The sequence below is a fragment of the Sabethes cyaneus genome, chromosome 2 (assembly GCF_943734655.1).
Source record: "Sabethes cyaneus chromosome 2, idSabCyanKW18_F2, whole genome shotgun sequence".
NCBI lineage: Eukaryota > Metazoa > Arthropoda > Insecta > Diptera > Culicidae > Sabethes > Sabethes cyaneus.
Window position 1 is genome coordinate 244173644 of NC_071354.1, and position 21994 is coordinate 244195637.

Here is a 21994-nt window from a genome sequence, read left to right on the forward strand (position 1 = left end):
ACTTTACTGCTAGCCCTCTTAGTGCTAACAATGCTTATTTGCAGCTAGTTGTGCAGTGGATGCCAATTTACAACAGTTATGTAGTCAAAAGGCTGATAAACAGCAACCTGCAGTATAAAACGCCAGGGATGCTAATAAACGATTGATTTACTACTTATATTAATGCTTATTGGTTACCTGGGTGATTATACCAGCAAATGGTTAGAAAACTATACGGAAAATCTTGGCGGGTATGGCCGAAAGCACGGCTGAAAGTCTCGTTAATAAACAAAATTAATTAATTTTATTAATATTATTATCTATTTTCATGCTTTATCATGGTTGGGTATCGTTTCCAAAATGTTGCCTAGAATACAAAGTACTATGCAAGGTATTATATTAGTTATGTTATTCGTCAAGTAACCATAAAAACAATGGGTCTTTAAGAATATTCACCATACATAAACGACTACTTTTCAACACATATTTTTAAAGCGTAGGATATGGAAGCACTTTTTCAGATGTCGAGCAGTATTTGCGTTCTCGAGCAGTTACAACAGATTGCCAAACTATCTGGCATCTCTGCTGTGAAGTATGATGATGATGGATGGATGGTGCAAAGAGAAAGAGAAAAACAAAATCTCCATTCGACATTTTGCTTCTAGCCGCAGTTCGCTTTTAGAACCCAAACGAGCTGGTTGTTTTTATTGTGGCGGTTGGCTAGTGTTTTTTTTGTGTCTTTTTTAATTCGGGAACTGCGCCCATTTATTAGATTGATTGTAATAACATTCTTAGAAGAGTTATCACCGGTGCATAATGTTGATTTAGCTAAACAATCACACTAATTTAGCATCAGAGCGTTGAAAACTTCTTCGAATACGTACACAAGCAGAACAAAGAAAACAACTTAATCGGTTTCATCATACCTATAACAACTGCTTAGAAGTTTTAGGAAAAAGCTAGATGTGTTTCCTTTAAATTTAGCGAATTTAGTGAAAGTTGAGGTAAAAGTTTCGATTGCATTTAACTACGGAAAAATTGCGTGTTGTTGAGACGCGCGCCCAGCCAAAAGAAGGAAGAAAGTTTTCGAACGTGTGTGTGTATTTACTACTACGTGCTGCAAAAGAAGTGAAGTGGCGTTATATTTATAAAAAGCCGTCGCGAAAAATGCGAATGATGGAAGTTTGTTAGAGCAGTACTGCTTGCTACTGCTGCTGGCCTAGACGCGGCATGAAGAAATTATTCAATCGTTTCGTCATCACAATTCATTGAGCAAATAAAGGACGTGTAAACCATTTGCGGCACATACGAACGAGTACGTAGAACGGTTCCAACGAGGAAACACTGCACGAGGCTGAGCGTGGTAAGTTTTACATAACTTAGTTTAGTAAACTAGAACAACGAAATTCATTTCCATCCGACGATCGTTCTGAAAACGCATCGGTTACAATTCAAGGTCCATTTTTCGTTGTAGCTTAATATGTTGCAACTCACTCATAAGCGCTTTGCATTTTATGCAAATTATAAAACACGCAAAAAAAGTGCTGATACGAAGTTTATTCGGTTTATTGAACCGATCGACAGTAAGCTAGTTCTTGCCTACCCGCAGTAACGGGGACCGAATTGAAAGCCACACCTTTTCTGCACACACAGTCGTCGACCCACATAATTATTTTATGGACCCCACAATAAAATGTTCCCTTTTGGACGTGGTGTTGTGTTGTGATATGGAAGAGGCGCTTTGAAGTAAACGAAAATAAACTCGACAATAAGCAGTACCAAACCAGACGGAGGACGGTTTCTGATACATAAAAGTGTATAGGATCGAGCTATAGTTACTATATATATAGTTCGGCGGATAGAAAATCGGGAGCCAAATAAACGTCAAAAGCGGAGCCAAAAGCTTTTCAAAATCCAAAATGCAGGAGTAATGGTAAAAAAATACACTTTATTTTCATAGAACTAGTCATTTTCAACACCCGCCAGTGATTATTTTTCGTAAAAACCTGCACATTTCACCATAATTTCAAATTTAATTTCATAAATCAGGGATGCCAATTCGCCTGGTTTTCTATCCGCCGAACTATATATATAGTAACTATACGAATTATGTGTTCATATCATCTCTCGTTTCTATGTATGCTTCGCCTTATGCTGCTGGATGCTTGACTTAGTGCAACAACCGTATCGAGCAGTAACTTTTGCTCTCTTTGGTCCTGTTTGGCTCTGAGTTTATAACGAGCGTCAATGCCATCTCGACTCGACTGTCGCAACAGCTGAAGGCAAACGTCGCCGTTTTTTTTCTTTCTACTAAACTTCTTTGCCTCGGTCTAGAGTCTAGACTAATCCCCGGTGAAGCCGTGCGAGCGGGAGCAAACGTCAACGGCTGATAAATGTTTAATGACTGTCGACCTGCTTGTGCTATTCTAGTGCGCTGGAAGTGCATTTATACATATGTAGGTAGTTTTTATGTAAAGTTCAATGGATGCTAATTCAATATATTGTAAATTGCAATCTTTCCCGTTTCGGCATTGTTTAAAAGCCCTGCTTATCAGCCTCAGGTTGGGCAGTGTTTTGAACTAGTAAAAGTAAGCCAAACAAATAAAAACACACAACATGGGCTGTCCAACGATTATCATAGATTGAACTAACTGTTATCGACTTCCAAGCACCCGACGTCAAAATATCAATCACAGAAAAGTGTAGAAATTCACTCAATAAGTAAGACAGACTAGAGGTTCTAAGCGGTTCATTGATTGATTTAAATTGTATCCTCCATGGATAAAACGCGGATAGGAATGTCAGTAATTACACGGTTTTTCATGATTGTTCACTGTTTGGATAATAGCCGAATTGTACAATGTTGACAGCGACGAAAACATCCTTACATCATCCTTGCCACTCGAGCCGTAACAGCAGCCTCATACCGAACAGCATCATTTCATTTAAAGGTCAGTTTTTCACGCTTGATCATAGAACTGCGTTAGATGTATTCACATTAACGCACTTTCTTCACATACCTAATTGTCCCATCAAAACTTCAACAGCTATTACATATCGTTTCGATGCGCATTTCTACATAGTCAATTTTACAATTTGCTTTCAGTTCAGCTCTGCTGTGGTTATGGAGGGCTTCTTGGTAATGAATGCCAACAATGTATACGTATAGCTGTAGAATAACAATTTTTCATAGAAAAATGTTTGTTCAGTTCGAATTTTCAAATAAAAGGTGTCCGAGAACATCTGAATTTCCCTCGGAGTTTTGTGGGAAAATAGGAAACTTTAATTTTTTTTAAATATTGTTTATCAATAAGTCCATGAACTATGCCCGCATAGAAAATTTCATGAAATTCTGAAACCATTCGGTCCAAACTTGTACGATTGTTTTGAAATTTTGCCTTGCCCTAGCCATAAATTGTTAGTAAAAACTGCGTTAATCTATTGTATTATTCAAGGATTCGAAAATAAATGTTTGAAGCTAATAGTAAGCTTAATTCCAAACCTGAAGTAGTTGAAAAATTCGAAGCGAAATGGAATTGAAAATTGTGAATAAAAAAGCTGAATCAAATGTTTATACCTGAAATATCAATGTAGTAGAGAAATTGGATGGTCTTGTAGACAACAAATCTTCATTCAAATTCTCCCAACAATCTTCTGAATATGGGTTTAAAATGTGCAGTTTCTACAAAACCAAATGAGCAAGTGGTAATTGACATTGAAGCAGTCATTAACAGTAGCCAACCAGGTATGGCGCGATCACTCTGACTCTAGTTTAATGTATTTTACTATATCGCCACATCCAAGCTAAATTTGAAAAAGTTTTGTACGGGGCATTTATAGGGCTAGTTATTATCCACATTACGACTACTTTTGTATTTGTCGTGCTATGCGGCTGCGGCTGCGTTTTACGACCAACGGAGTAGCAACTTTGCATCACCGTAAATGCAAAAGATGCAGCAAAACTTTGTTCGCCAATCATGTAGGTAATAACTAGCTCTATTAATGCCCAATACACAACGTTAAATTTAAATTTAGCTTGGATGAGGCGGTACAGTGAAATGAATCAAAATTGAGTAAAAGTAATCATACCATTTCTGTTGCCAACTTTCGACCGAACGACGAAGTAGGAACGCACTTTTTCAAGAATTACTAAGAGTTTTCCTCGCCATGAGTACTATTCAAGAAGTAAGTAAAAACCATCTACTATTTAAAAGCTGATAAGGGTGATAAAATTGACATTATGGCTAACTTGCAATAGTTCTTAACTTTGAGTACAGGTAAAAATTTATGGACAATTTTTATGATGCCAAACGTTAGTAAAAATCCGTAAACGACGATATGCACCACCGAAATTTTCACCGAACGCTCGGCTGTCCAAATCTCGGAAAAATTTTGCCGACTTCCGTGCTTTTTTTAAGTGTGTCTCAATTGAATGATTTCAAATGCGTTGCACATAAATTTGCCGAGTTTTCTAAGTGTGTATCAAGTTATGAGATCTGGGATAGAATAATTGCGCACATTGGATTTTGATTTTTCTTCACTGCACTTGGTCCAGGGCTACTTGTCACCAATTCGTTGAGCGTCACGACACACACAAGCCGGCTTCAACTTGGTCGAGCCATCTAGTATTTTGAACCCGTATATTCCTGGTGCCGAAAGGGATCCTGTATTTCAAGATTTCAAGGGAATTTTACTGCACACTCGTCCAGCATCCTTGCAACGACGGCCCACTGTAGTCTCTGATATTTCAGCACATGTACGATGGGAACCACTCCTCTCTCCAGGCTCCGTTTGTATTCTGACAAAAATAGTTCGCACATCATTCACTCCAAGGTAGCTTTGATAAGCCGCTTCAATTTGTCCGGAAAGCCGTGCTCGTGCCTTATTTACCATAGCTGTTTGCGTTCGACTGCCTCGTACGTCGCCCTGCAATCCACGAAAATATGATGCATGGTCAAGTTATACTCCCGACATTTCTGGATGATTTGTCGAAGTGTGAAAATTTCATCCGTCGATAGTACGAGCCCCCACAATACCTGCCAGATATTGCTCTACAAAAATTTTTGCTATTGAGGATAGACGACGTAACGAAATCTGGCACCTTGCAGGTGATCAGCGCAATTACAGCAATCGAGTAGGTCGCCCTGTGGGACAAAGTACACTTTCTATCCATTTTCTGGTACATTCTGCTTCTCATAAATCCTTGAAATTATCAACTGAAATGCCGTTGCTAGTGATTCTCTGCCATTTTTGGAGAGTTCTGTCGGGAGCCGGTTCTTTCCGGAGGCTCTATCATTTTTCAGCTGACCGATTTCTCGCCTGATCTCTTCGAGCTCGACAGCCGGGACGCTGTTAACGTTCGTAGACACTCCTAGGTTACCTTCCGCTCTTGAGATACCCATCGAAGAACTGCTTCCACCTCGCGCCCGCACCCTATTAGCGACAATATCTTGTCGAATCATTGCTGAAGCGGAGCAATACCGATTAACTTTTTTATTTTTGACGTAGGACTACGTCTTACGGCAAGTTTTGAGATAGGGTGTCATTCCAAAAAATCGAAAAATGCGAGCGTCACGAAAAATGAAAGGTTTTGAGCGCTAATAGCTCAGCGGTTTTCCGATCGATTTTCAATATTCTTACACCAATCGATCGGAAAATCTTCTAAGAATTCACCTAAATGAAGAAAAGTATGGATTCTTGATGTTGAACTATTGAAAAATTGAAAATAATGAACCTATGTTTTACCAGAATTCTCGCTTCGTGATTGGTTGGAAGATTCTTTACGATGATCTAAACCTATACCAATTTGATATCTGTGCTTGGGAAGTAAGCCAAAACAAGTGACAAAGTTTCCTCATTTCAACAACATTTCTTAACACCGCGGTTCAACCTAGACCATTTTGATGTCCTTGCTTGGGAAGTACGCCAGAAAGAGTGACAAAGCCCCCTCGTGCCAACAGATTTCTTACGAACGCGATTAAACCTAGTCCAATTTGATCTCTGTGTTAGGGAAGTGTGCCAGAAAAAATGACACAAGTTCTAGTACTTCTAGTCTAGTCTAGTTCTAGTTCTAGTACAGCTGTAGTGTTCGGTTATAATACGACTGTATGAATACGCATGCTTGCCGTTTCATTATAAGTGTAGTGAAAAGATGTACTGTTGATAAAATAGGATTGAATTGGTAAAATCCCTTCAACGTGGGGAACCATGGGTAATAAAAACAATCTTTAATTTCAGTAAGGTAGCAGGAAAGCAATAGTTTGTGTTCTTGATTTTGTTAAATTGTTTTCAAATGCACAATCTTTTGTGAATTAAACGTATGCAATGTTACTACTTTGATAAATGTTACATACAACGCATGTAGAATGTATATATGGTGCATATAGCATGATGAACCGAATGATTACAAGCATGAATACATACTACCATCACTACTTAGAGACTTACGTAGTCCTGCGTCACCTATGTATGCGGTCGTGTCTTGTACACAACCCCTCTAATTTTTTATTTATTGATTTTATTCATCTGACTTGTGTCTTAACGGGAAATGAGCAATCATTAAGGACAAGGTCGTCAGAGTCCATTTATGGCAGTCAGTATAGCACAAAATATCACCCTTCCCTTTCCTTCTTCAGTGTATCAACATGCTCCTATAGGCTCGGGAAACCATCACAAAAAAATCAAATTAGTTCAAGTAACCTGCTAGCCGTAATCAGATCTTGCAACTCGAAGCACTAAACATTGCATTCTATAGGTTCTAGCACTTTTGGGGGCATAACTTACACTAAATACTGAGATTTCTGCTTAATTAAAATTCATCACTATATTTTCACTTTTTCGCCGTCGATTTTTCTTCATCACATCACTCGCGAAACTTAACTTGAAACACACAAAACTTAAATTTACTACCCGAACAGTTATCTGGTAAGATATTATAATGATTTTGCCCAAACTGTTCACTTGAATTGATATGAAAAACTTTACTTCGTTTCGATTGCAATTCCGAATCCGCGACCGCGACGTCATTGTTGATACGTTACCAAGGAAACGGGAGTGATGCCATATTTACGTTGAGCATGAAATTATCCAATAATTTTCGCTATTAAATTAACGGTCGTAAAGTGTCAAACATATACTTATAAAATTCTCTGATAATAAAATTCACCGTAAACAACATTTTATGTGATGTATTATGTGAGAATTACTGTCGGATGTAGTTCAACAGCAAAAATGGATACACGATTCTACGTTTCATAATTGTTCATAACAGATTATTGCCTACTACTAGCATTTCAGCATAAACAAAACGATAGTGGAAACAAGTACTGAAATCAGTAAAAAAAACAGCTGACCTCTGACGACCTTCACCTTAACTTTTCGTCGCAAAGCCCGATTTCGGAAGCAGTTTTTGGGCTCCAAACAAAGACTCTGTTTTTAAAAATGTATTCACTGCATTTTTCTTGCCATTCTGCACACAGAAAACATATTTTTATGAACAGAACTTTTATTTCAACCAACAACTGCTTTTGAAATTCATAAAATTAATGACGACTCAAAATTAATGACGTTTGCAATAGTCAGGACAATACATATAATAGTCTACGATGAAAATTAGCGTTACTAACTCCGAATTCCAGAAGGTAAAAAAATTCGTAAAGTACTGTGCACATAGAATAAAACGTAGAATTACGTAGAAACTAGGATTTAGCGAAGGAATTGCCTAGGTTGGATCTCAACGCCAATAAGTTCCAGTATACTGAGCTGATAATCAATTTCGGACGAAATAATTTTAGCAGCAAAAACAGGGGTGACATTGCGCATCTCGTTTCGAGTGATTTTGGTTCGTTTCGACCACGTTAAACAAATGGGCGTCTCGAACCAAAATCACTCGAAACGAGAATCGCAATGTCACCCCAGCTTTGGTGATTTTCCTCCTAATATCGTCAAGTAATACAAAGCAATTGACAGCGGGATTCATAAGCAGGCAAGTGGTCAGGGTTGATCCAGCGTAGGTTTCTAAGGGCATACTATCCGAAATTCCGCTGAATATATTTGATGCGACGGATCCAATTCATGTAATCCGCGGACCAAATAATAGCGGAGGATTCCAGGTGGGACCTAGCTAATGCAGTACAGCGACCGGAGGCAGAGGGGGTCATCGATATATAAACCCGAGTTGCCTATTAACTTTGTAAACCACTAATGCCTGTTGCTCTCTGAACATAAGCTCTGAACGTCTAAGTACACTCCTAAGTCTTTTACAACTTCTGTCCGCTCCAAGATATGATTTCCGATTAAATAGTTAAAGCTAAAGATTTTTCGGCTCTTTTTGCGTTGAGACGGAAGCCGAGGCCGATCTTGTCAAAGAGTCCTTGCAATGTGAAGAACCCATTAAAGTAATTCCGTTGCTAAAAAAAGGATGCGGATTTCGAAAACAACACAAAAAACTATTGGGCCTATGTAAGTACACGCTACATCGTCGCTTTGAAACCTCTCCAGTTCTGTCCCACTCTTCCAGTCATCTAAAACCCATCGCTAAAGCGTTGCAATCCGGATTTGGGTATTCTCACGTTCCTGTGCGCGAATGCATATCCGAACCCAATTCTGAAGCTGCTGGTTCCAGTTCATCGTCTGTGTCATCAAATTTCATCCTGAGGTCAATTCGTCGCCCACCGGGATGCACTGCAATTGGCACTATGGAAACCCCGGAGCTCCCCCACCACAGTCGAGTCATTGGAGCACATTGGAACACATCCTAGTACCTCAACTCCTTTGTCCGACACAAACAATACAAAAAGCGGACCACTCGTTCCTGCGGACATTCCAGTTAGCAGCTTTACGTCGCATCCTAGTACAGTTCCAGTACAGTTGAATTCATCTACTCTTCTACTGTCAATCGCTGAACCGATTGATCAATCGCTGAACCGATACTGAATACGTGTGCCTACTTGTTCCTGATTTTGAACGCTCACTTGAGCGTTACTCTGAAGCTATTGGTTGCTGTCCATCGTCTGTTTCGGAATCAAATTTAACACAGTGGTCTGAAGTTCATCGTCCACCGGGATGCACTGCAGTTGGCATTATGGAAACCCCGGAGCCCCTCACCACAGTCGTTCCCATGCAGCCAGCGTTCATCAGTCATCCTGGTCCTGTGTGTGGGTGTGGTGACGGGGTCTGCCAACCTGCTACGTCCGGCAAGTATACTCACTATGCTGAACTTCCGATACCTGATGTCGCTTTACGTCCTAGCAGTTCGGCTTCATGGCCCGGCACGAGCATCACTGGTAGCGGTTCACGTCTCACGCCGGCCAGCAGTGTCACGACGCAGCCTGGTGTGCCTATCGTAAGGACGCCTGCATCCAATCGCGTACCTTCTGTGTACTACCAGAACGTCAGAGGATTACGGACTAAAATTGCTCGGCTGCGCTTAATGTTATCAAGTTGTGAGTATGACATAATTGTCTTCACGGAGACGTGGCTGCGGACTGATATCGGCAGCCATGAAATTTCACCTGACTATGCTATATTCCGTTGCGACCGTAATGAACTGACCAGCAATCACTCACGAGGTGGTGGAGTGCTGATTGCAGTCAATAACTCTCTGGATTGTGACTTCATAACTCTTCCTAACTGTGACGAACTCGAACAAATTGCAGTCCGTATTAAGTTGCAGCATCGCTTACTCTACATAGTTGCTGTATATCTTCCGCCCAATTCGAGTACCGAGCTATACTCAGCTCACGCAAAAGCAACACAGTGTGTTTTGGATTGTCTTTCAGAATCGGACATAATCTTGTCAATAGGCGATTTCAATTTACCTGACTTGAGGTGGAAGGCCGATGATGATATTAATGGGTATATTCCTTCGAGTGCCTCAGCTGAAATTGAGTTACACTTTACTGACGCAATGTTTTCCAATGGCTTGAGACAAATTGATCATATTGTCAACACGAAGGGTAGGCTCTTGGACCTGGTATTTACCAATACCCCAGAAAATCTTGATATAGTAGCACAGCCCTCTCCACTGTTGCCTGTCGACTATCATCACGAACCATTCATTTTATTACTTGACGAGATGGACGCGACAGTTGATCAGATCAGATTTGACTACTCTGCATGTGACTATGATCTGGTGAACTCTATTTTTGCGGACATGGAGTGGGACAATCGATTTTCTAACACTGACTCAGTTGACCAGATGCTACTTGCTGTCTATGATTCACTTTTAGGTGTTATCACTAGGCATATGCCCAAAAAAAGACAATATGACAACTATTTGTAAAGGATTCAGTCTGCTGTTAAACAGGACCCCTCCTGTTTCTGGAATTTTATTAAGAAACGCAAAACTGGCAACAATATTCCTCCGTTGGTCAACTTCGAAGGAACAACTTCTCACTCGAGCTCAGTATCAGCTAATCTTTTCGCTATGTTTTTCGAGGGCGTATTTGGTAAAGCATCACCCGTCCAGCGACACAACTGCTTCGAGCATATACCGTTCCGTGATATTAATCTACCACTAGTGCAGTTTTCTATAGACGAGGTTCGGAAAGCTCTTGAAGATCTCGATTCAACGAAAGGACCCGGAACAGCCAGTATTTAAAAAAAACTGCGCCGTTTCGCTTGCATCGCCGATTACCGCTGTTTTTACCCGCTCAATCAGTAGTGGATCGTTCCCAATTGCATGGAAAATGGCGTCCATCGTGCCGATCCATAAGTCTGGAAGTTACAAATCGGTCACCAATTAACGTGGCATATCCATACTTTGCAGCCTCAGCAAGGTATTCGTAAAACTACTCCATACACCTATATACAGGTCAGTTGCACCGATCATCTTTAACAGCCAGCATGGATTTATGAAGCATCGTTCGACAACATCAAATCTTATGTGCTATGTCACAGCGATATCACGTGAGCTAGAAGCTAAGCGGCAAGTGGATACGATCTATTTTGATTTTGCGAAAGCTTTTCATACTGTTCCACACAATCTCATTATTGAAAAACTGAACTACATCGGATTTCCCTCATGGTTTACCGAATGGCTTTACTCATAGTTATTCGATCGCAAAGCATTCATTACAGTAAACTGCGTGCACTCCAGAATATTTGACATATCGTCTGGTGTCCCTCAAGGCAGTGTGCTTGGCCCGCTCATCTTTATAATTTATATTAATGACCTGGTCGAGCTGCTGTCATCATCGAAATTATCGTTTGCGGACGATCTCAAAAATTTCGGGTGATTGCTGCCCCTGCCGATTGTGTCGCATTACAGGAGGCATGCGTGTTAATAGCAATAAGTGTAAAGTAATATCATTCAGTCGCCGTAACACCGTTTTTCTTCATCAATACAGCATGGGACCGGATTGTTTGGAACGTGTTAACTCTATTCTCGGCCTAGGCGTTACTACTGACTCTAAATTGAGGTTCGACGAGCATATAAGTAGAGTCACTGCTAAAGCATACACCGTGCTTGGTTTTATGCGACGCCATGCGTCTGGATTCACTGACGTTTATTGCCTCAAGACGCTATATTGCTCTTTCGTACGCAGCATTTTGGAGTATGCTTCCCCGGTTTGGGCTCTTGCACACGTAACACAGATACTTGCGATTGAGCGAATTCAGAAAAAAATTGCGATTCGCCTTGCGTCAGCTACGGTGGAATGATCCAGTCAATCTTCCCAGTTACACAGACCGTTGTCAAATGATTAGCCTGGATACACTCGCATTCTGGCGCGTCAAGCAGCAGCGTCTATTTATATTCACCCTTATAACAGGCAATGTGGATTGCCCGGAACTCCTGTACCAGATACCGTGGAATGTACCTCCTCGTCGGCTTCGGAATCCACCGTTATTGACCATCCAATTCCACAGAACAAATTATGGTGTGAATAATTGTTTTAATGTCTGCTTGCGTTCCTTCAACGATGTTTATAATGTATTCGATTTTACTCTGTCTAGAAATGTGTTTAGTAATAGAATCCAAGGGTTAAATTAGTTATTAAGTAAACTATCTGTACGACGTAGTCGAAGATGATGAAATAAAATTAAATAAACATAGAAAACTATAGCGGCCCTAAAGTGCTACCACGAGGTACTCAAGTATTGCACCCAATTTGACAGCCACCCTGCGGTCTCGTAAAGAGAAATCGAGCCAAGCAGTTAAACCAGCGAAGACACACAACTTTTTGAATTTAGCGAGTAAAATAACCGTGGTCGATGCGATCGAATGCTGTCTTAAAGTCATTGTAGATTGCGTCACGCTGATGACGCTGGTTCATTTTACCTAAGCATACAGATCACTATGGGCCAGACATTCAAATTTCGGAACAAACATATTTGCGGTTAAACGGCGTGTCTCAACTCAATGTAGTCTTCGGCAACTTTTTCAATGAAAAAATGATGCATATTTTGAAGGGGTCATCCAATATTTACGTGTTACTTTAACAACAATTTAAGTAATAACCTTTTAAGCAAATTTTTTTTCACCTTTTTGGTTTCAAAATATTAAAGATAAACCAATTTCAAGTATTTTTCTGAAGATATCAAACCTCTACCTTTTACCCATTTTCAGCAATAGACCTTTGTTTATAAACGACCCCTCAAATCACATTTCTTCTTGTAACATGTTTATTTCAACAGACAGCTCAATGTGATGTTCTAGATAACATTTTGCACATAAAAGAGGAATATTTTTGCTGAAGACTGTTTTGCTTTTTCTGCATTAATTAATAAGATAAACTGTTTTTCTGTTTGAATGGGTTGTGGTATAATAATAATAATATACAAGGACAGTACATCGAATAATTATGGGCTCTATTTTGTAAGTTATGTCGTGCAACTTGACTCGACTTAGTCATTATCGAGCGTCGAGTACGGGGAGAGTTTTAGTTTCTTCAGCCATCACCACAGATGTTCTATCGACAATATCCATTTCATCGGCAAAGCAAACAAACTAAATTTGCTGAAGATTGTGCCTGTGTGTTGCTCCGTACATAACATCCTGTAGCGGCATGTTGAACAGCCCACATGAGGGACAATCACGTTGACAAAGTCCCCTGCGAGGTTAGAATGGTCATGATTTTACGGTCGATGGTATCATACGCAACTTCGAAATCAATGAAAGAATTTGCGTTAAACAGAGAAAAGAATCGATAGACCAGGATTGCTGCTTTTAGAATCCAGAGGATTCTTATTTCATAGTGCAGGCGATTCCCGTACCGAGTTATAGCTATCCCTGGAATTCAACTCTTGGATTCTCCTATAAGAATCCTGCTTCTATAAGCAAGGTATTCTGTGCGAATCCTCTGCAGAATTCCTTCACACGATTCAAATGCGAGGACGAAGTTTCTAAAAAATGGCCAGGTGCAAGAATTTTGCCATGCCTGTGATATGCAATGATAGTGCTGACAACCTGCTTGCTGACAAAATGACGGTAGCAGCCAAGTGGAAGAGTATTTCCAGACGCTGTTGAATAGAGAAGTAAACAGGAAGATCAGCAGGTACAGGATAGGAATTGTCAGTGACGGCCAAGCTGTGGAGCCACCAACACAGGAAGAGGTTATGAGGGCAATCAGTGAGCTGAAAACGGTAAGGTTACTGGAAAGGATGGTATCCTGGCTGAATTTCAAAAAGCGGAAAGCGTGCAGTTGTACGAAACAATTCACCGCATCATTGTCAGGATATGGGTGGAAAATAAATATCGGAGGAGTGGTAGATTGGCCTCATTTCCCATAATTTAAAAAACGGACATCTACTCGAGAGTAAAAACTATCGAGGAATTACGGACCGTTAGCGGAGTTCTTCGTCGGCGAGTAGCAATCCGGTTTTCATAAGGGTTGTTCCACGATGTTCCGGCAGTACAACTAGCAGGCTCATCATCTTTTTGTGGATTTTAAAGCGGCATACGATTCAGTCAAACGAAACGAGCTGTGGCAGTTAACGCTAGGACATGGTTTTCCTACAGAACTAGTTACGTTGATTCATGACGTGACGCTGGATGAGTAAAAATTATGAGTCAGAATAGCTGATGAGACCTCACTTGCTTCTTGATCACCGAAATCAGCAGTAGAGCAGGGAAAGAAGCCTTTAGGCCATTTATTTGGAAAATTGGGACTTACCATTAACACCGCCAAACCGAGGTATATGGCTAGCAGGGAACGTGGAAGTCCAAATGGTGTTGGTGCCGAAGAGGAACGGATGAAATACAAATTCTACTTTTAAATTCTCAGAATTGAAGCTGCTTATATAAGTATTTTCAGAGCTTGGAGCCCAACCGTTCAACTTAAATGATTTCTTAAATCATGTGGTCCCAACAATTCAATATTTATAAGCAGTAGAAAGAGTTCAACTGAAATAGTAATTTTACCTGCAAGCTCCTCATATAAACCTGCTCATATAACATAAAGCTTGGGGCACAAAAAGTTAATATTTATAAACAATAGGACGGCTTCGCATGAAATAGAATTTTTACTTTTATAATTTTAAACAATTGCTTAGTTTTTTGGAGGCATTTCATCCAAGCAATTTGAAGTTTAGAAACACTTGCATTTGGAAGACTATTAAATGCTGACTATCTTTTTTTTTGTTATTCCTGATTGCATATTGAGATCTTCTATTCGCGGCATTTGGGTTGCACTTAGAAGAAATAAAAAAGATAATAAAATTTTACAATTCTATTTGTAGGCATTCAAGCTATATGACATGAGTTTATCATTAACTTAGAAACTTTGGTTTAAAATTTGCAGACTCTTCCAAGCATTTTTCGGAGTTTGGGATCACAAGTGCAAATTATAGCTGCAAAGAGAATTGCATTTATATATGAGAAACTACATTTGAATTTTCAATAATCAAATCGTATGATTTCATAAATCATGAAGCCACAGTAATTGAACATTCGTAAGTCGTAAAAAGAGTTTAATTGAAATAGAAATTTTGGCTTAAAATGCTCGGTTGCCCGGTGGACCAGTCCGCCCCTGCCCCTTGCCCATTCTTGACACGGCTTCTGCGGTGTGAAGCCCATTTACAAATGGTTATCTAGCATCGAATCCGTGTAGCGCATCGATTAAATACGCATTGAGAGGTCTTCCGTGGTCGGACTTCAGCAAAATTGTAGGTAATCACTAGTTCTACAAATGTCCCAAATATAACTTTGTCCAATTTATAGGCTCGGCAGAGACTATACTGTCAAATGAATCAAAATTGAGTCAAAGTAATCGAACCATCCCTGTTCGTCACTCAAATCCCGAACTTGTAGCCATGATTTACGTCAATGCTAGAGCTTAACCGCTATAATTCCGTAGATTTCTTAGGCTTGCCTTTCATCGTATCACAATACGGGCAATATGAACCGAACCAGGCGATGCACAATGGGCAAAAACGAGCTCGTAACCCTAAGAATTAGAAGCCGCTGGTTTGGAATCTTACAAGATACCTATTCCTATGTAAAAACCCGATTTAATCCACCTAGTGGTGAAAGGAACCTTTGTTATACCATCTTATATGTCATTTGATATGGGCATTTCCAGCTCAAATATTATTTTTGATTTGTATTTGAATTTGTAATTTTCATAAAACTGACAGAGTCAAATTCTATACGCATCACTTAGAACTAAATTCTTATATAAACTGTTTCTTAGGCCCAGCTGTTGTTAAGTTATTCAGATGTGAACTCTAAAAATTATCTGTTAGAGTCAATACATGCAAAGTATCCGATAACCGTGTAATCGATCTTCACGGATTTGAACAAAATTTTGTCAGATTGTTCATTTTCGGTCAGAAAGCAAAAATCTTAAATTTGGTACCGATTGATACCCCCCACGATTAGTGGTAGTATCTCCTTTTTAGAAGAAAAGACGTTTTGTCAAATCTTTTTATTTTCTACTTACAGATAAACATGGAAATCTCGACCAACGTGTCAAAAGGTCCAATGTGCAAATGAGAGATTCTCTTTGCGTTTCCTATCTTCTGCTTATTACGGCGGCATAAATGCATTTCAACCCAATTTTTCTAAAGGATTAGCTTTCCAATAACACCATCAGCCGTTTCATGCAACTTGGAACTTAATTCAACTGTTTGTTAACGCTGTGCCAGTTATCATCTATATGCATCCTAGCGATAAACAATCTTCAGAGTGTATTTTAACTTACTAAATAATTTTATAAAACATATGAAAGCAATATATATATTCGTGTACAGAATTTTCGAGCAGAACTGATTTCAAAGTGGCTGTTAGCTTCGGGGTACAATGCTAGCCTAACAAACCAGTCGTTGTATGTTCGAATCTCGACTGATCGGTGCCGCTAGAGTTAATAGGATCTTTGCCCTAGCTCCGTAATTTTCCTGTACTCTAATAACCAGCTGCGAAGTCTGTCGATAAAGAAGGGTCAAGTTCTGAAGGACGTTTACACCCATGGCTTTGCTTTGCTTGATTTTAAAGTGGTTTCTTTAAACAAATCGTTAAATTTCGCAACCAGTAAGAGATAGACAGTTACTATAAGCAGCAAATATGCTTATTTTAGTGTGATCTACAATTTTTGTGAAGACGCTATTTTTTGGACGCGTTTAAAAAAAACAAAAATTTGTGTTACTCTATTAAGCGGATTCACGGTCACCCTAAAAGTGTAAGAAAATGTGCTATATTTTATTAATTAACTGCTCCAAAGAAACACCCGTTGAAAAATTACATATTTTTACTATATTATTTTTTTTGAGGTTTGGTCCCATTAAAGGTTTGGTCATTCAAGTTTTCTTGAATAAATTTCATCAATCATTTTTAAAAATCTTTTGACCAGTAGAACCAATCCTTATGAAATTTGGCCAATACATTTGCAGTGTTGAGACCTCTCGTTTAATACTAAAATAATTGAAACTGAATAAATTATCTTGGTTAAAATCGCAATAAAGTATTGTAAATTTTAACGTGTAACTTCAATTGCTCGTAACTTTCAAACTAAAGGTTCAATCAAAAAACAATTCAATAGTGATCTATCCGACTATATAACCTTTCAAATGAGACTAATAACGCATCAGCCAGGCGATAAACAATTAGCTGCACACACATACACACACACACACACACACACACACACACACACACACACACACACACACACACACACACACACACACACACACACACACACACACACACACACACACACAGATACAGACATTGCTCAGTTCGTCGAGCTCTATCGATTGGTATATGTGACTCGGCCCTCCCTCGGGCCCGGAAATCGATTGGTGATGGTTTCATCCTGCGCAGACTTCGGGAAGTAGTCCATTTTCCCCTATTATCCACAAAAATCATGATAAAAGCTAATTAAACAGTATAAAAACTCATATGTCGCCTATGAAATGAATTCCAAACGTTGTCCAAACATCAGAAGAAACAAATGTCTTTCATTCCATACTGCGCGAAATGTAAGAATATGCTATTTTTCCCAATTCACCCCTAAATACATAGTAAAACCTACTTAAAGCGAATAAATCTAATTCAAAGACAGAGGAATAAACTCACCGGTACATGCGAAAGACATCAGGTGAGTTGAATGTCATCGATTAAGTACCGTGATGAACTCACAATCGGTCCGTTCTGCCTGATTCTCTGCTAGATCTACAAAAACACGTTCAGTTGCTATTGCGTAAAAAAATCGTAAGTTTTCAGTGATGGTGTCTTTGGAGAAGTTTATTAATAAAATACAGTGCATCTTTTTAAACTATTAGAGTGATCTTATATTCAACTATTAGGGTGATACAAACTTTTGTTGTTTTTTTTTGAATACGTCCAAAAAAATTTTTTTCTTCAGAAAAATTGTAGAAGACACTAAAATGAGCAACTTTGCTGAATATAGTAACTATATATCTTTTACTAGTTGCGAGATATAATGATTTGCTTAAAAGGTACACTTAAAATCAATTCTGCACAATAACTTTGCATCCAATTTATTTTTTGCTTTCAACTGTTCTCCAAAGTTATTCAGTATGATAAATTACACATTTTTTCTAAAGACTGTTTTTGCCTTTGAGTTTGTTTTATTCGCTTTAATTAGGTTACCTATGTATATGGAGGAAATTGGGCAAAATGGAATATTCTCGAATTTCGCACAGTATAGAATGGATAGGATTTGATTCTTCTGATGTTTTGACAACATTTGGAAGCTATTTGAATTCGTTTTACGGACGGCAAAGAAGTTTCTATATTATTCAATTAGCTTTTGTCATGATTTTTGGGGATAATAGGGCAAAATAGACCACTTCTGGAAGTCTGCGCAGGTTGAAACCAGCCCCAATAGATTTCCTGCTTTTTTACATAGGAATAGGTATCTTGTAAGATTCCAAATCAGCGGCTTCTAATTCTTGGTATTACGAGCTCGCTTTTGCCCACTGTGCTGTTGTTCCAGCTGTGCTGTACACACTGTTAGAGTACAGGATAATTGCAGGACTAGTGCTAAGATCCTATTGTTCTTATTCTTATTCTTATTCTTATTAATACCATCACAGCCACAATAAAGGATTCCTGGAAATAATTTTAATTACTTCTAATCATAGAAATATTTCAAATTATTTTCTTGTCAGTATTGACATTTGCAAAACATCTAAGATGTATTACAAATGTTAAATCGGCCAGGCCAACTGTGAAGTATTGCCGCAAAGACGATTCTGTGAAATGAATTTTGTGTGAATGAGTCATTCATACATAAATACATTTCTGAACCAACAGGGGAAGAAGAAACGGGGACGTCTCGTACCAACCGCTTCTGATTAATTATTAAATTGATTATAGTTCAATGCCGTTGGGAGTATTTTGCTAGTAAAGGTTAAATAATACTCCGGACCCTCGGGGATGAACTTATGGCATTTGGCCAAAAGTCTGGCTGAAATAGGCCAAGGTTATAGCGCCTTATTTCGCTCTCTGAAAAGGAATAACATCCGCTAACTACTAATTATATGATAGCGTAGACTAATAATTAAAGTTGCAAAACAATTGCTAATAATTATTACGATGAAGTATTGCTCAGTTATGATGAATAGTAAAATTACGAAACGATCTCACCGGCATTTCCTGTATGTCTTGACTGTTTCATTAACTTAAATGTCCTGTGAACTTGCTGCCACCTAAAGTAGTGAAGATGTTCTATATCTATAACACTGATATGGGAAGAAATCAGTCCGGCACACTGTTCGGTTTTTCACAGATGGGGCTATCCAGGATCTCCGGCACTGCTCACACTGTGTCTTTCCCTGCTGGTTTGACCTTTCTCCTATTTCCGTTCCTCCGGTATCTCCGTTGGTTGCGATTCTGGGATTGAATTTGGCGTCCAAAACGTCAAGTCGGTCGCACAATCACTAAGTAGCTATTAAATACTTATCACTTCTTCGAAATATACAATTAAAAACGCTACGAGAAGAAAATTTAATGCCGAGAAAAAATATTGCGACCAAGCGCGGTCGCAGTTTGCTGCGATCTTTTCACAGGACTAGTGCTAAGATCCTATTGACTCTATAACTTAGCAGTTGGCAAATAATCACTGAACAAAAAAGTCAAAGCGGTTTGGTTAGTTGAATGCCCAGTATGAATGGCATGTTATCATTTACCTGGTTCCTTGAAGTGGCTTCTTATTGAAGAAAAAAAAAATGAACTGAATGGATTGAATGTAAAAGGAAGTATCATACATGTAAGCCACTTTAAAGGGCCTACTCTATTTGTTACGGGAAGAGATGGGAAGTATGTCAGTGATGACACAATTACTTTGATATGTCTATTGGACGCCCCACTATGGGCCAGAAATTAAAATTTCGGGACAAATATATTTGCGATTAAACGGTGTGTCTCAGCTCAATGTGGTCTTCGGCAACTTTTTGAATGAAAAAATGGTGCATCTTTTGAAGGGGTCGTTCAATATTTACGTGTTATTTTAGCAACAATTTAAGTAATAACTTTTCGAGTAAACTTTTTTTCACCTTTTTGGTCTCAAAATATTAAAGATAAACCAATTTCAAGTAATTTTTGTGAAAATATAAAACTTCTACCTTTTACCCATTTTCAGCAATAGACCTTTGTTTATAAACGACCCCTCAAATCACATTTCTTCTTGTAACATGTTTATTTCAATAGACAGCTCAATGTGATGTTCTAGACAACATTTTGCACATAAAAGAGGAATATTTTTGCTAAAGACTGTTTTGCTTTTTCTGCATTAATTAATAAGATATAACTGATTTTAGGCCAAAAACCGTTTGATGAAAAATGTGTATTTTTTCAAGGGTGGTGTCTTCGGAGAAGTAAAATAATAAAATATAGCGCATCTTCCTGTACTATTAGGGTGACCATGAATTCACCTATTAGGGTGATACAAACTTTTCTTTTCTAAAATAATTAAAAAAAAAAAATTTCTCCAAAAGTTGTAAAAAATACTAAAATAAGCAACTTTGCTGAATAAAGTAACTATCTATCTCTTACCGGTTACGAAATATAATGATGTGTTAAAAAAGAGCACTTAAAAATCAATTACACTCAATAACTTTGCACACGACTATTTTATTTCTTTCAAATGTTTTACAAAGTTATTGAGTATGTTGAAATACATATTTTCTGTGAAGACTGTTTGACGCAAGGAACATATTTATTAAGTTATAAAATGTATGAGAAAAAAATCCGCACTATTCCCAGGTATTCCCAGCCATGGTATTCCCAGGTATTCTCTGAAATGCACATTTGGGCAGATAGCTTTAATAATTCCTAACAAATTGGTATGCAAACTAATTGCAGATACTTGCAGATGGCTAAGATATTCGGATTTTTCATCAGACGGGTTTTAACCTAAAATCAGTTATATCTTATTAATTAATGCATATAAAGCAAAACAGTTTTCAGCAAAAATATTCCTCTTTTATGTGCAAAATATTTTCTAGAACATCATATTGAGCTGTCTGTTGAAATAAACATGTTACAAGAAGAAATGTGATTTGAGGGGTCGTTTATAAACAAAGGTCTATTGCTGAAAATGGGTAAAAGGTAGAAGTTTCATATCTTAAGAAAAATTACTTGAAATTGGCTTATCTTTAATATTTTGAAACCAAAAAGGTGAAAGAAAGTTTATTCAAAAAGTTATTACTTAAATTGTTGTTAAAGTAACGCTTAAATATTGGACGACCCCTTCAAAATATGCATCAATTTTTTATTCAAAAAGTTGCCGAAGACCACATTGAGCTGAGACATGCTGTTTAACCGCAAATATTTTTATCCCGAAATTTTAATTTCTGGCCCATAGTGCGCCCGTGTGCTGCTACTCCGTTATTGACCAAGACCGATGAAAATTGCAAAATGATGGCTGGAAAAAGCATACTTGGGACAGCACGCTATTTTTCATTGTGCAACCTTATCAGGTCCCTGCATGCTGATCAATACCGACGCCGGCCACGTCCGAATGCGGGTCCTGGTGGGATGGAAAGGAATGTTAGTCCAATACTTGTTGCTACTAAAGACCAGGGAATCCTCTGCATCTTCACAAGTATTTCGGGAAAGGAATTGTTGTTAGTAGATGGGCGGAGCTAGATGGATAATGTAAGTATGTAAGCATCAGTCATATGAGACTGAGCTGGATATTCGAAAATTTTCTTGTAAAGTCAGTAACTACGAAAATTAAGATATAAAAAATACCTTTTTAACAAATTTAATACAATACCAATGGTGCTTATATACAACCATAATTTAATTTATATCGAAAAATACTATGCACATGCGAGATTTACGGCTCAAAAACCACGTAACAACTTGAACTTATCCGCGATCAGGGAAATCAAGGATAATGAAACGAGCCAAAATAGTCCCTAAGTTGATAAGCATTTCCTCTTACCAACGCTAATATGCAGAGATATAGCGCCCTACACGCTTTGCTCGTTTTCGTGTTCAAGTTTGAATTTAAAGTATCCATCATGCGATTTCGTCATTCACCTAATAGAATAAATCTGGCGTGATTCGAAAAACACAATCCCGATAAATCTGTTATCCTCCGTT

At 38.5% G+C, this 21994-nt stretch overlaps 1 protein-coding gene across 1 annotated transcript in view; it reads left to right on the plus strand.

The window, feature by feature from the left end:
- Positions 1 to 669: 669 nt before the first annotated feature.
- Positions 670 to 21994, plus strand: part of LOC128738880 (protein draper) — a 95087-nt gene continuing 73762 nt past the window's right edge. Inside the window, exon 1 of the mRNA XM_053834337.1 lies at positions 670 to 1342. The gene's annotated coding sequence lies outside the window, so the exon portion shown is untranslated. The remainder of the gene's footprint in view (positions 1343 to 21994) is intronic.